We start from the raw sequence: 12,451 nt of genomic DNA on the forward strand, positions 1-12,451 counted from the left end.
TGAATACAAAGTAGTGCAAATTTTCTAGACACATAGATCTAAAGCATTAAGTGTTTTTTCTCATTTTTACGTTCTTACATCTATCATAATCTTTGCTATCCTTGGTTTACCTTGGTAAACACAAGTAACAAATTGGCTCTTCTAACTTTGTTTCTCGGCCTTGTAATGATTTAAGAAATCTATGTTGATTATATCATATTTGAGTAAAATACTACGTACTTGCACACAGCATTTTACTTAGGTTTAAGCATAGATCAAGGGATTTTCAAAGGGACTCTTTTCTTAAGGAATTATTGCAGTTTTCCCCTTTCTAAGCATTGAATCCAATTCTTGCACTTTCCTATCTAATTCCCATTCTATTGAATTTGTCTTCTTTTCAGTGTTTCTTTTGTCAGGTTTTGTTTCAAAAATTCAAATGCCAGCCAACTTCTTGTTGGATTTTCAAAAAAAAAAAAAAAAAAAAAAAGAATGGGAATCTTCAAATTATAAACATTACTTCTTGCTATATCATGAGGACCATGGAATGAATAAGCTAATTTATGGAAAATATTCTTGCATACCATTGAGCGTTTGGAACATAAGTAAGCATATCTCCTTGCACAGGAATGATCGAATTGAATGCAACAATGATTTCCAATCTGAATACAAAGCAGTTAGTGCAAATTTTCTAGACACATACATCTAAAGCATTGTGTTTTTTCTCATTTTTATGTTCTTTCATCTATCATAGTCTTTGCTATCCTTGGTTTACCTTGGTAAACACAGGTAACAAATTGGCTCTTCTAACTTTGTTTCACAGCCTTTTAATGATTTAAGAAATCTATATTGATTCTATCATATTTGAGTAAAATTCTGCCTACTTGCACACAGCATTTTACTTAGGTTTAAGCATAGATCAAGGGATTTTCGAAGGGACTCTTTTCTTAGGGAATTATTGAAGTTTCCCCCTTTCTAAGCATTGAATCCAATTCTTGCACTTTCTTGTCTAATTGCCATTCTATTGAAATTAGTCTGCTTTTCAGTGTTTCTTTTGTCAGGTTTTGTTTCAAAAATTCAAATGCCAGCAAACTTCTTGTTGGATATTCAAAAAAAATGGGAATCTTAATATTTTAAACATTACTTCTTGCTATATCATGAGGGACATGGAATGAATAAGCCAATTTATGGAAAATATGCTTGCATACCATTGAGCGTTTGGAACATAAGTAAGCATATCTCCTTGCACAGGAATGATCGAATTGAATGCAACAATGATTTCCAATCTGAAAACAAAGAAGTTAGTTCAAATTTTCTAGAGACAAAGATCTACAGCATTAAGTGTTTTTTCTCATTTTTATGTTCTTACATCTATCCTTGTCTTTGATATCCTTGGTTTACCTTAGTAGACACAAGTAACGCATTGGCTCTTTTAACCATGTTTCTTGTCCTTTTAATGACTTAAGAAATCGATGTTGATTCTATCATATTTGAGTAAAATTCTACCTACTTTCACACATCATTTTATTTATGTTTAAGCATAGATCAAGGGAATTTGAAAGTGCCTCTTTTCTGAGGGAATTATTGCAGTTTTCCACTTTCTAAGCATTGAATGAAATTCTTGCATTTTCCTATCTAATTGCCATTCTATTGAATTTAGTCTTCTTTTCAATGTTTCTTTTGTCAGGTTTTGTTTCAAAAATCCAAATGCCAGCAAACTTCTTGTTGGATTTAAAAAAAATGGGAATTTTCAAATTTTAAACATTACTTCTTGCTATATCATGAGGGACATGGAATGAATAAGCCAATTTATGGAAAACATTCTTGCATACCATTGAGCGTTTGGAACATAAGTAAGCATATCTCCTTGCACAGGAATGATCGAATTGAATGCAACAATGATTTCCAATCTGAAAACAAAGAAGTTAGTTCAAATTTTCTAGAGACAAAGATCTACAGCATTAAGTGTTTTTTCTCATTTTTATGTTTTTATATCTTTCATAGTCTTTGCTATCCTTGGTTTACCTTGGTAAACACAAGTAACATATAGGCTCTTCTAACCTTGTTTCTTGGCCTTTTAATGACTTTAGAAATCTATGTTGTTTCTATCATATTTGAGTAAAATTCTACCTCCTTCCACACAGCATTATATTTATGTTTAAGGTAAATCAAGGGATTTTGAAAAGGACTCTTTTCTGAGGGAATTATTGCTGTTTTCCCCTTTCTAAACACTGATTCCAATTCCTGCATTTAACTATCTAATTGACATTCGATTGAATTTTGACTTTTTGCTGTGTTTTTTGTATCAGATTTTGTTTCAAAAATCCAAATGCCAGCAAACTTCTTGTTGGATTTTCAAAAAAAAAAAAGAATGGGAATCTTCAAATTTTAAATATTACTTCTTGCTATATCATGAGGACCATGGAATGAATAAGCTAATTTATGGAAAATATTCTTGCATACCATTGAGCGTTTGGAACATAAGTAAGCATATCTCCTTGCACAGGAATGATCGAATTGAATGCAACAATGATTTCCAATCTGAATATAAAGAAGTTAGTGCAAATTTTCTAGACACATAGATCTAAAGCATTAAGTGTTTTTTCTCATGTTTATGTACTTACATCTTCCTTAGTAGACACAAATAACTAATTGGCTCTTTTAACTTTGTTTCTTGGCCTTTTAATGACTTTAGAAATCTATGTTGATTCTATCTTATTTAAGTAAAATTCTACCTACTTTCACACATCATTATATTTATGTTGAAGGTAGATCGAGGGATTTTCAAAAGGACTCTTTTTTGAGGGAATTATTGCTGTATTCCCCTCTCTAAACACTGATTCCAATTCTTGCATTTAACTATCTAAATGACATTCTATTGAATTTTGACTTTTTGCTGTGTTTTTTGTATCAGATTTTGTTTCAAAAATTCAAATGCCAGCAAACTTCTTGTTGGATTTAAAAAAAATGGGAATCTTCAAATTTTAAATATTACTTCTTGCTATATCATGAGGGCCATGGAATGAATAAGCTAATTTATGGAAAACATTCTTGCATACCATTGAGCGTTTGGAACATAAGTAAGCATATCTCCTTGCACAGGAATGATCGAATTGAATGCAACAATGATTTCCAATCTGAATATAAAGAAGTTAGTGCAAATTTTCTAGACACATAGATCTAAAGCATTAAGTGTTTTTTCTCATGTTTATGTACTTACATCTTCCTTAGTAGACACAAATAACTAATTGGCTCTTTTAACTGTTTCTTGGCCTTTTAATGACTTTAGAAATCTATGTTGATTCTATCTTATTTAAGTAAAATTCTACCTACTTTCACACATCATTATATTTATGTTGAAGGTAGATCGACGGATTTTCAAAAGGACTCTTTTTTGAGGGAATTATTGCTGTATTCCCCTCTCTAAACACTGATTCCAATTCTTGCATTTAACTATCTAAATGACATTCTATTGAATTTTGACTTTTTGCTGTGTTTTTTGTATCAGATTTTGTTTCAAAAATTCAAATGCCAGCAAACTTCTTGTTGGATTTTCAAAAAAAAAAAAAAAAAAAAGAATGGGAATCTTCAAATTTTAAACATTACTTCTTGGTATATCATGAGGGCCATGGAATGAATAAGCCAATTTATGGAAAACATTCTTGCATACCATTGAGCGTTTGGAACATAAGTAAGCATATCTCCTTGCACAGGAATGATCGAATTGAATGCAACAATGATTTCCAATCTGAATATAAAGAAGTTAACGCAAATTTTCTAGACACAAAGATCTAAAGCATTAAGTGTTTTTTCTCATGTTTATGTACTTACATCTTCCTTAGTAGACACAAATAACTAATTGGCTCGTTTAACTGTTTCTTGTCCTTTTAATGACTTAAGAAATCTATGTTGATTCTATTATATTTGAGTCAAATTCTACGTACTTTCACACATCATTTTATTTATGTTTAAGCATAGATCAAGGGAATTTCAAAGGGACTCTTTTCTCAGGGAATTATTGCAGTTTTCCCCTTTCTAAGCATTGAATCCAATTCTTGCATTTTCCTATCTAATTGCCATTCTATTGAATTTAGTCTTCTTTTCAGTGTTTCTTTTGTCAGGTTTTGTTTCAAAAATCCAAATGCCAGCAAACTTCTTGTTGGATTTTCAAAAAAAAAAAAAAAAAAAAAAAAAAAAAAAAAAAAAAAAAGAATGGGAGTCTCCAAATTTTAAGCATTACTTCTTGCTATGTCATGAGGGCCATGGAATGAATAAGCCAATTTATGGAAAACATTCTTGCATACCATTGAGGGTTTCGAACATAAGTAAGCATATGTCCTTGCATAGGAATGATCGAATTGAATGCAACAATAATTTCCAATCTGAATTCAAAGTAGGTAGTGCAAATTTTCTAGACATATAAATCTAAAGCATTAAGTGTTTTTTCTCATGTTTATGTACTTACATCTTCCTTAGTAGACACAAATAACTAATTGGCTCTTTTACCTGTTTCTTGTCCTTTTAATGACTTAAGAAATCTATATTGATTCTATCATATTTAAATAAAATTCTTCCTACTTTCACACATCATTATATTTATGTTTAAGCATAGATCAAGGGATTTTCAAAAGGACTCTTTTTTGAGGGAATTATTGCAGTTTTCCCCTTTCTAAACACTGATTCCAATTCTTGCATTTAACGATCTAATTGACATTCGATTGAATTTTGACTTTTTGCTGTGTTTTTTGTATCAGATTTTGTTTCAAAAATCCAAATGCCAGCAAACTTCATGTTGTATTTTCAAAAAAAAAAGAATGGAATCTTCAAATTTTAAATATTACTTCTTGCTATATCATGAGGGACATGGAATGAATAAGCTAATTTATGGAAAATATTCTTGCATACCATTGAGCGTTTGGAACATAAGTAAGCAAATGTCCTTGCATAGGAATGATCGAATTGAATGCAACAATGATTTCCAATCTGAAAACAAAGAAGTTAGTTCAAATTTTCTAGACATATAAATCTAAAGCATTGTGTTTTTTCTCATGTTTATGTACTTACATCTTCCTTAGTAGACACAAGTAACTCATTGGCTCTTTTGACTATGTTTCTTGTCCTTTTAATGACTTAAAAAATCTATGTTGATTCTATCTTATTTAAGTAAAATTCTACCTACTTGCACACAGCATTTTACTTAGGTTTAAGCATAGATCAAGGGATTTTCAAAAAAAAAAAAAAAAGAATGGGAATCTTCAAATTTTAAATATTACTTCTTGCTATATCATGAGGGCCATGGAATGAATAAGCTAATTTATGGAAAACATTCTTGCATACCATTGAGCGTTTGGAACATAAGTAAGCATACCTCCTTGCACAGGAATGATCGAATTGAATGCAACAATGATTTCCAATCTGAATACAAAGCAGTTAGTGCAAATTTTCTAGACACATACATCTAAAGCATTGTGTTTTTTCTCATTTTTATGTTCTTTCATCTATCATAGTCTTTGCTATCCTTGGTTTACCTTGGTAAACACAGGTAACAAATTGGCTCTTCTAACTTTGTTTCACAGCCTTTTAATGATTTAAGAAATCTATATTGATTCTATCATATTTGAGTAAAATTCTGCCTACTTGCACACAGCATTTTACTTAGGTTTAAGCATAGATCAAGGGATTTTCGAAGGGACTCTTTTCTTAGGGAATTATTGAAGTTTCCCCCTTTCTAAGCATTGAATCCAATTCTTGCACTTTCTTGTCTAATTGCCATTCTATTGAATTTGTCTTCTTTTCAGTGTTTCTTTTGTCAGGTTTTGTTTCAAAAATTCAAATGCCAGCAAACTTCTTGTTGGATATTCAAAAAAAATGGGAATCTTAATATTTTAAACATTACTTCTTGCTATATCATGAGGGACATGGAATGAATAAGCCAATTTATGGAAAATATGCTTGCATACCATTGAGCGTTTGGAACATAAGTAAGCATATCTCCTTGCACAGGAATGATCGAATTGAATGCAACAATGATTTCCAATCTGAAAACAAAGAAGTTAGTTCAAATTTTCTAGAGACAAAGATCTACAGCATTAAGTGTTTTTTCTCATTTTTATGTTCTTACATCTATCCTTGTCTTTGATATCCTTGGTTTACCTTAGTAGACACAAGTAACCAATTGGCTCTTTTAACTGTTTCTTGTCCTTTTAATGACTTAAGAAATCTATGTTGATTCTATCATATTTGAGTAAAATTCTACCTACTTTCACACATCATTTTATTTATGTTTAAGGTAAATCAAGGGATTTTGAAAAGGACTCTTTTCTGAGGGAATTATTGCTGTTTTCCCCTTTCTAAGCATTGAATCCAATTCTTGCACTTTCCTATCTAATTGCCATTCTATTGAATTTAGTCTTCTTTTCAGTGTTTCTTTTGTCTGGTTTTGTTTCAAAAATCCAAATGCCAGCAAACTTCTTGTTGGATTTAAAAAAAATGGGAATTTTCAAATTTTAAACATTACTTCTTGCTATATCATGAGGGACATGGAATGAATAAGCCAATTTATGGAAAAAATTATTGCATACCATTGAGCGTTTGGAACATAAGTAAGCATATCTCCTTGCATAGGAATGATCGAATTGAATGCAACAATGATTTCCAATCTGAAAACAAAGAAGTTAGTTCAAATTTTCTAGAGACATAGATCTACAGCATTAAGTGTTTTTTCTCATTTTTATGTTTTTATATCTTTCATAGTCTTTGCTATCCTTGGTTTACCTTGGTAAACACAAGTAACATATAGGCTCTTCTAACCTTGTTTCTCGGCCTTTTAATGAATTAAGTAATCTAGGTTGTTTCTATCATATTTGAGTAAAATTCTACCTCCATCCACACAGCATTATATTTATGTTTAAGGTAGATCAAGGGATTTTCAAAAGGACTCTTTTATCAGGGAATTGTTGCTGTTTTCCCCTTTCTAAACACTGATTCCAATTCTTGCATTTAACGATCTAATTGACATTCGATTGAATTTTGACTTTTTGCTGTGTTTTTTGTATCAGATTTTGTTTCAAAAATCCAAATGCCAGCAAACTTCTTGTTGGATTTTCAAAAAAAAAAAAAAGAATGGGAATCTTCAAATTTTAAATATTACTTCTTGCTATATCATGAGGGCCATGGAATGAATAAGCTAATTTATGGAAAACATTCTTGCATACCATTGAGCGTTTGGAACATAAGTAAGCATATCTCCTTGCACAGGAATGATCGAATTGAATGCAACAATGATTTCCAATCTGAATACAAAGCAGTTAGTGCAAATTTTCTAGACACATAGATCTAAAGCATTAAGTGTTTTTTCTCATGTTTATGTACTTACATCTTCCTTAGTAGACACAAATAACTAATTGGCTCTTTTAACTGTTTCTTGGCCTTTTAATGACTTTAGAAATCTATGTTGATTCTATCTTATTTAAGTAAAATTCTACCTACTTTCACACATCATTTTATTTATGTTTAAGGTAGATCAAGGGAATTTCAAAGGGACTCTTTTCTCAGGGAATTATTGCTGTATTCCCCTCTCTAAACACTGATTTCAATTCTTGCATTTAACTATCTAAATGACATTCTATTGAATTTAGTCTTCTTTTCAGTGTTTCTTTTGTCACATTTTGTTTCAAAAATTTAAATGCCAGCAAACTCCATGTTGTATTTTCAAAAAAAAAAAAATGGGAATCTTCAAATTTTAAACATTACTGCTTGCTATATCATGAGGGCCATGGAATGAATAAGCCATTTTATGGAAAACATTATTGCACACTATTGACGTAGTGGAGCATAAGTAAGCGTATGTCCTTGCATAGGAATGATCAAATTGAATGCAACAATAATTTCCAATCTGAATTCAAAGCAGGGAGTGCAAATTTTCTAGACACATAAATCTAAAGTATTAAGTGTTTTTTCTCATGTTTATGTACTTACATCTTCCTTAGTAGACACAAGTAACGCATTGGCTCTTTTAACTGTTTCTTGGCCTTTTAATGACTTAAGAAATCTATGTTGCTTCTATCATATTTGCGTAAAATTCTACCTACTTTCACACATCATTTTATTTATGTTTAAGGTAGATCAAGGGATTTTCAAAAGGACTCTTTTTTGAGGGAATTATTGCTGTATTCCCCTCTCTAAACACTGATTCCAATTCTTGCATTTAACTATCTAAATGACATTCTATTGAATTTTGACTTTTTGCTGTGTTTTTTGTATCAGATTTTGTTTCAAAAATTCAAATGCCAGCAAACTTCTTGTTGGATTTTCAAAAAAAAAAAAAAAAAAAAGAATGGGAATCTTCAAATTTTAAACATTACTTCTTGGTATATCATGAGGGCCATGGAATGAATAAGCCAATTTATGGAAAACATTCTTGCATACCATTGAGCGTTTGGAACATAAGTAAGCATATCTCCTTGCACAGGAATGATCGAATTGAATGCAACAATGATTTCCAATCTGAATATAAAGAAGTTAACGCAAATTTTCTAGACACAAAGATCTAAAGCATTAAGTGTTTTTTCTCATGTTTATGTACTTACATCTTCCTTAGTAGACACAAATAACTAATTGGCTCTTTTAACTGTTTCTTGGCCTTTTAATGACTTTAGAAATCTATGTTGATTCTATCATATTTAAATAAAATTCTTCCTACTTTCACACATCATTATATTTATGTTTAAGGTAGATCAAGGGATTTTCAAAAGGACTCTTTTTTGAGGGAATTATTGCTGTTTTCCCCTTTCTAAACACTGATTTCAATTCTTGCATTTAACTATCTAAATGACATTCTATTGAATTTTGACTTTTTGCTGTGTTTTTTGTATCAGATTTTTTTTCAAAAATTCAAATGCCAGCAAACTTCTTGTTGGATTTTCAAAAAAAAAAAAAAAAGAATGGGAATCTTCAAATTTTAAATATTACTTCTTGCTATATCATGAGGGCCATGGAATGAATAAGCTAATTTATGGAAAACATTCTTGCATACCATTGAGCGTTTGGAACATAAGTAAGCATACCTCCTTGCACAGGAATGATCGAATTGAATGCAACAATGATTTCCAATCTGAATACAAAGCAGTTAGTGCAAATTTTCTAGACACATACATCTAAAGCATTGTGTTTTTTCTCATTTTTATGTTCTTTCATCTATCATAGTCTTTGCTATCCTTGGTTTACCTTGGTAAACACAGGTAACAAATTGGCTCTTCTAACTTTGTTTCACAGCCTTTTAATGATTTAAGAAATCTATATTGATTCTATCATATTTGAGTAAAATTCTGCCTACTTGCACACAGCATTTTACTTAGGTTTAAGCATAGATCAAGGGATTTTCGAAGGGACTCTTTTCTTAGGGAATTATTGAAGTTTCCCCCTTTCTAAGCATTGAATCCAATTCTTGCACTTTCTTGTCTAATTGCCATTCTATTGAAATTAGTCTGCTTTTCAGTGTTTCTTTTGTCAGGTTTTGTTTCAAAAATTCAAATGCCAGCAAACTTCTTGTTGGATATTCAAAAAAAATGGGAATCTTAATATTTTAAACATTACTTCTTGCTATATCATGAGGGACATGGAATGAATAAGCCAATTTATGGAAAATATGCTTGCATACCATTGAGCGTTTGGAACATAAGTAAGCATATCTCCTTGCACAGGAATGATCGAATTGAATGCAACAATGATTTCCAATCTGAAAACAAAGAAGTTAGTTCAAATTTTCTAGAGACAAAGATCTACAGCATTAAGTGTTTTTTCTCATTTTTATGTTTTTATATCTTTCATAGTCTTTGCTATCCTTGGTTTACCTTGGTAAACACAAGTAACATATAGGCTCTTCTAACCTTGTTTCTCGGCCTTTTAATGAATTAAGTAATCTAGGTTGTTTCTATCATATTTGAGTAAAATTCTACCTCCATCCACACAGCATTATATTTATGTTTAAGGTAGATCAAGGGATTTTCAAAAGGACTCTTTTATCAGGGAATTGTTGCTGTTTTCCCCTTTCTAAACACTGATTCCAATTCTTGCATTTAACGATCTAAATGACATTCTATTGAATTTTGACTTTTTGCTGTGTTTTTTGTATCAGATTTTGTTTCAAAAATTCAAATGCCAGCAAACTTCTTGTTGGATTTTCAAAAAAAAAAAAAAGAATGGGAATCTTCAAATTTTAAATATTACTTCTTGCTATATCATGAGGGCCATGGAATGAATAAGCTAATTTATGGAAAACATTCTTGCATACCATTGAGCGTTTGGAACATAAGTAAGCATATCTCCTTGCACAGGAATGATCGAATTGAATGCAACAATGATTTCCAATCTGAATATAAAGAAGTTAGTGCAAATTTTCTAGACACATAGATCTAAAGCATTAAGTGTTTTTTCTCATGTTTATGTACTTACATCTTCCTTAGTAGACACAAATAACTAATTGGCTCTTTTAACTGTTTCTTGGCCTTTTAATGACTTTAGAAATCTATGTTGATTCTATCTTATTTAAGTAAAATTCTACCTACTTTCACACATCATTATATTTATGTTGAAGGTAGATCGACGGATTTTCAAAAGGACTCTTTTTTGAGGGAATTATTGCTGTATTCCCCTCTCTAAACACTGATTCCAATTCTTGCATTTAACTATCTAAATGACATTCTATTGAATTTTGACTTTTTGCTGTGTTTTTTGTATCAGATTTTGTTTCAAAAATTCAAATGCCAGCAAACTTCTTGTTGGATTTTCAAAAAAAAAAAAAAAAAAGAATGGGAATCTTCAAATTTTAAATATTACTTCTTGCTATATCATGAGGGCCATGGAATGAATAAGCTAATTTATGGAAAACATTCTTGCATACCATTGAGCGTTTGGAACATAAGTAAGCATACCTCCTTGCACAGGAATGATCGAATTGAATGCAACAATGATTTCCAATCTGAATACAAAGCAGTTAGTGCAAATTTTCTAGACACATACATCTAAAGCATTGTGTTTTTTCTCATTTTTATGTTCTTTCATCTATCATAGTCTTTGCTATCCTTGGTTTACCTTGGTAAACACAGGTAACAAATTGGCTCTTCTAACTTTGTTTCACAGCCTTTTAATGATTTAAGAAATCTATATTGATTCTATCATATTTGAGTAAAATTCTGCCTACTTGCACACAGCATTTTACTTAGGTTTAAGCATAGATCAAGGGATTTTCGAAGGGACTCTTTTCTTAGGGAATTATTGAAGTTTCCCCCTTTCTAAGCATTGAATCCAATTCTTGCACTTTCTTGTCTAATTGCCATTCTATTGAAATTAGTCTGCTTTTCAGTGTTTCTTTTGTCAGGTTTTGTTTCAAAAATTCAAATGCCAGCAAACTTCTTGTTGGATATTCAAAAAAAATGGGAATCTTAATATTTTAAACATTACTTCTTGCTATATCATGAGGGACATGGAATGAATAAGCCAATTTATGGAAAACATTATTGCATACCATTGAGCGTTTGGAACATAAGTAAGCATACCTCCTTGCACAGGAATGATCGAATTGAATGCAACAATGATTTCCAATCTGAATACAAAGCAGTTAGTGCAAATTTTCTAGACACATACATCTAAAGCATTGTGTTTTTTCTCATTTTTATGTTCTTTCATCTATCATAGTCTTTGCTATCCTTGGTTTACCTTGGTAAACACAGGTAACAAATTGGCTCTTCTAACTTTGTTTCACAGCCTTTTAATGATTTAAGAAATCTATATTGATTCTATCATATTTGAGTAAAATTCTGCCTACTTGCACACAGCATTTTACTTAGGTTTAAGCATAGATCAAGGGATTTTCGAAGGGACTCTTTTCTTAGGGAATTATTGAAGTTTCCCCCTTTCTAAGCATTGAATCCAATTCTTGCACTTTCTTGTCTAATTGCCATTCTATTGAAATTAGTCTGCTTTTCAGTGTTTCTTTTGTCAGGTTTTGTTTCAAAAATTCAAATGCCAGCAAACTTCTTGTTGGATATTCAAAAAAAATGGGAATCTTAATATTTTAAACATTACTTCTTGCTATATCATGAGGGACATGGAATGAATAAGCCAATTTATGGAAAATATGCTTGCATACCATTGAGCGTTTGGAACATAAGTAAGCATATCTCCTTGCACAGGAATGATCGAATTGAATGCAACAATGATTTCCAATCTGAAAACAAAGAAGTTAGTTCAAATTTTCTAGAGACAAAGATCTACAGCATTAAGTGTTTTTTCTCATTTTTATGTTCTTACATCTATCCTTGTCTTTGATATCCTTTGGTTTACCTTAGTAGACACAAGTAACCAATTGGCTCTTTTCACTGTTTCTTGTCCTTTTAATGACTTAAGAAATCTATGTTGATTCTATCATATTTGAGTAAAATTCTACCTACTTTCACACATCATTTTATTTATGTTT

Source organism: Antechinus flavipes, chromosome 6, assembly GCF_016432865.1.
Source record: "Antechinus flavipes isolate AdamAnt ecotype Samford, QLD, Australia chromosome 6, AdamAnt_v2, whole genome shotgun sequence".
Classification (NCBI taxonomy): Eukaryota; Metazoa; Chordata; class Mammalia; order Dasyuromorphia; family Dasyuridae; genus Antechinus; species Antechinus flavipes.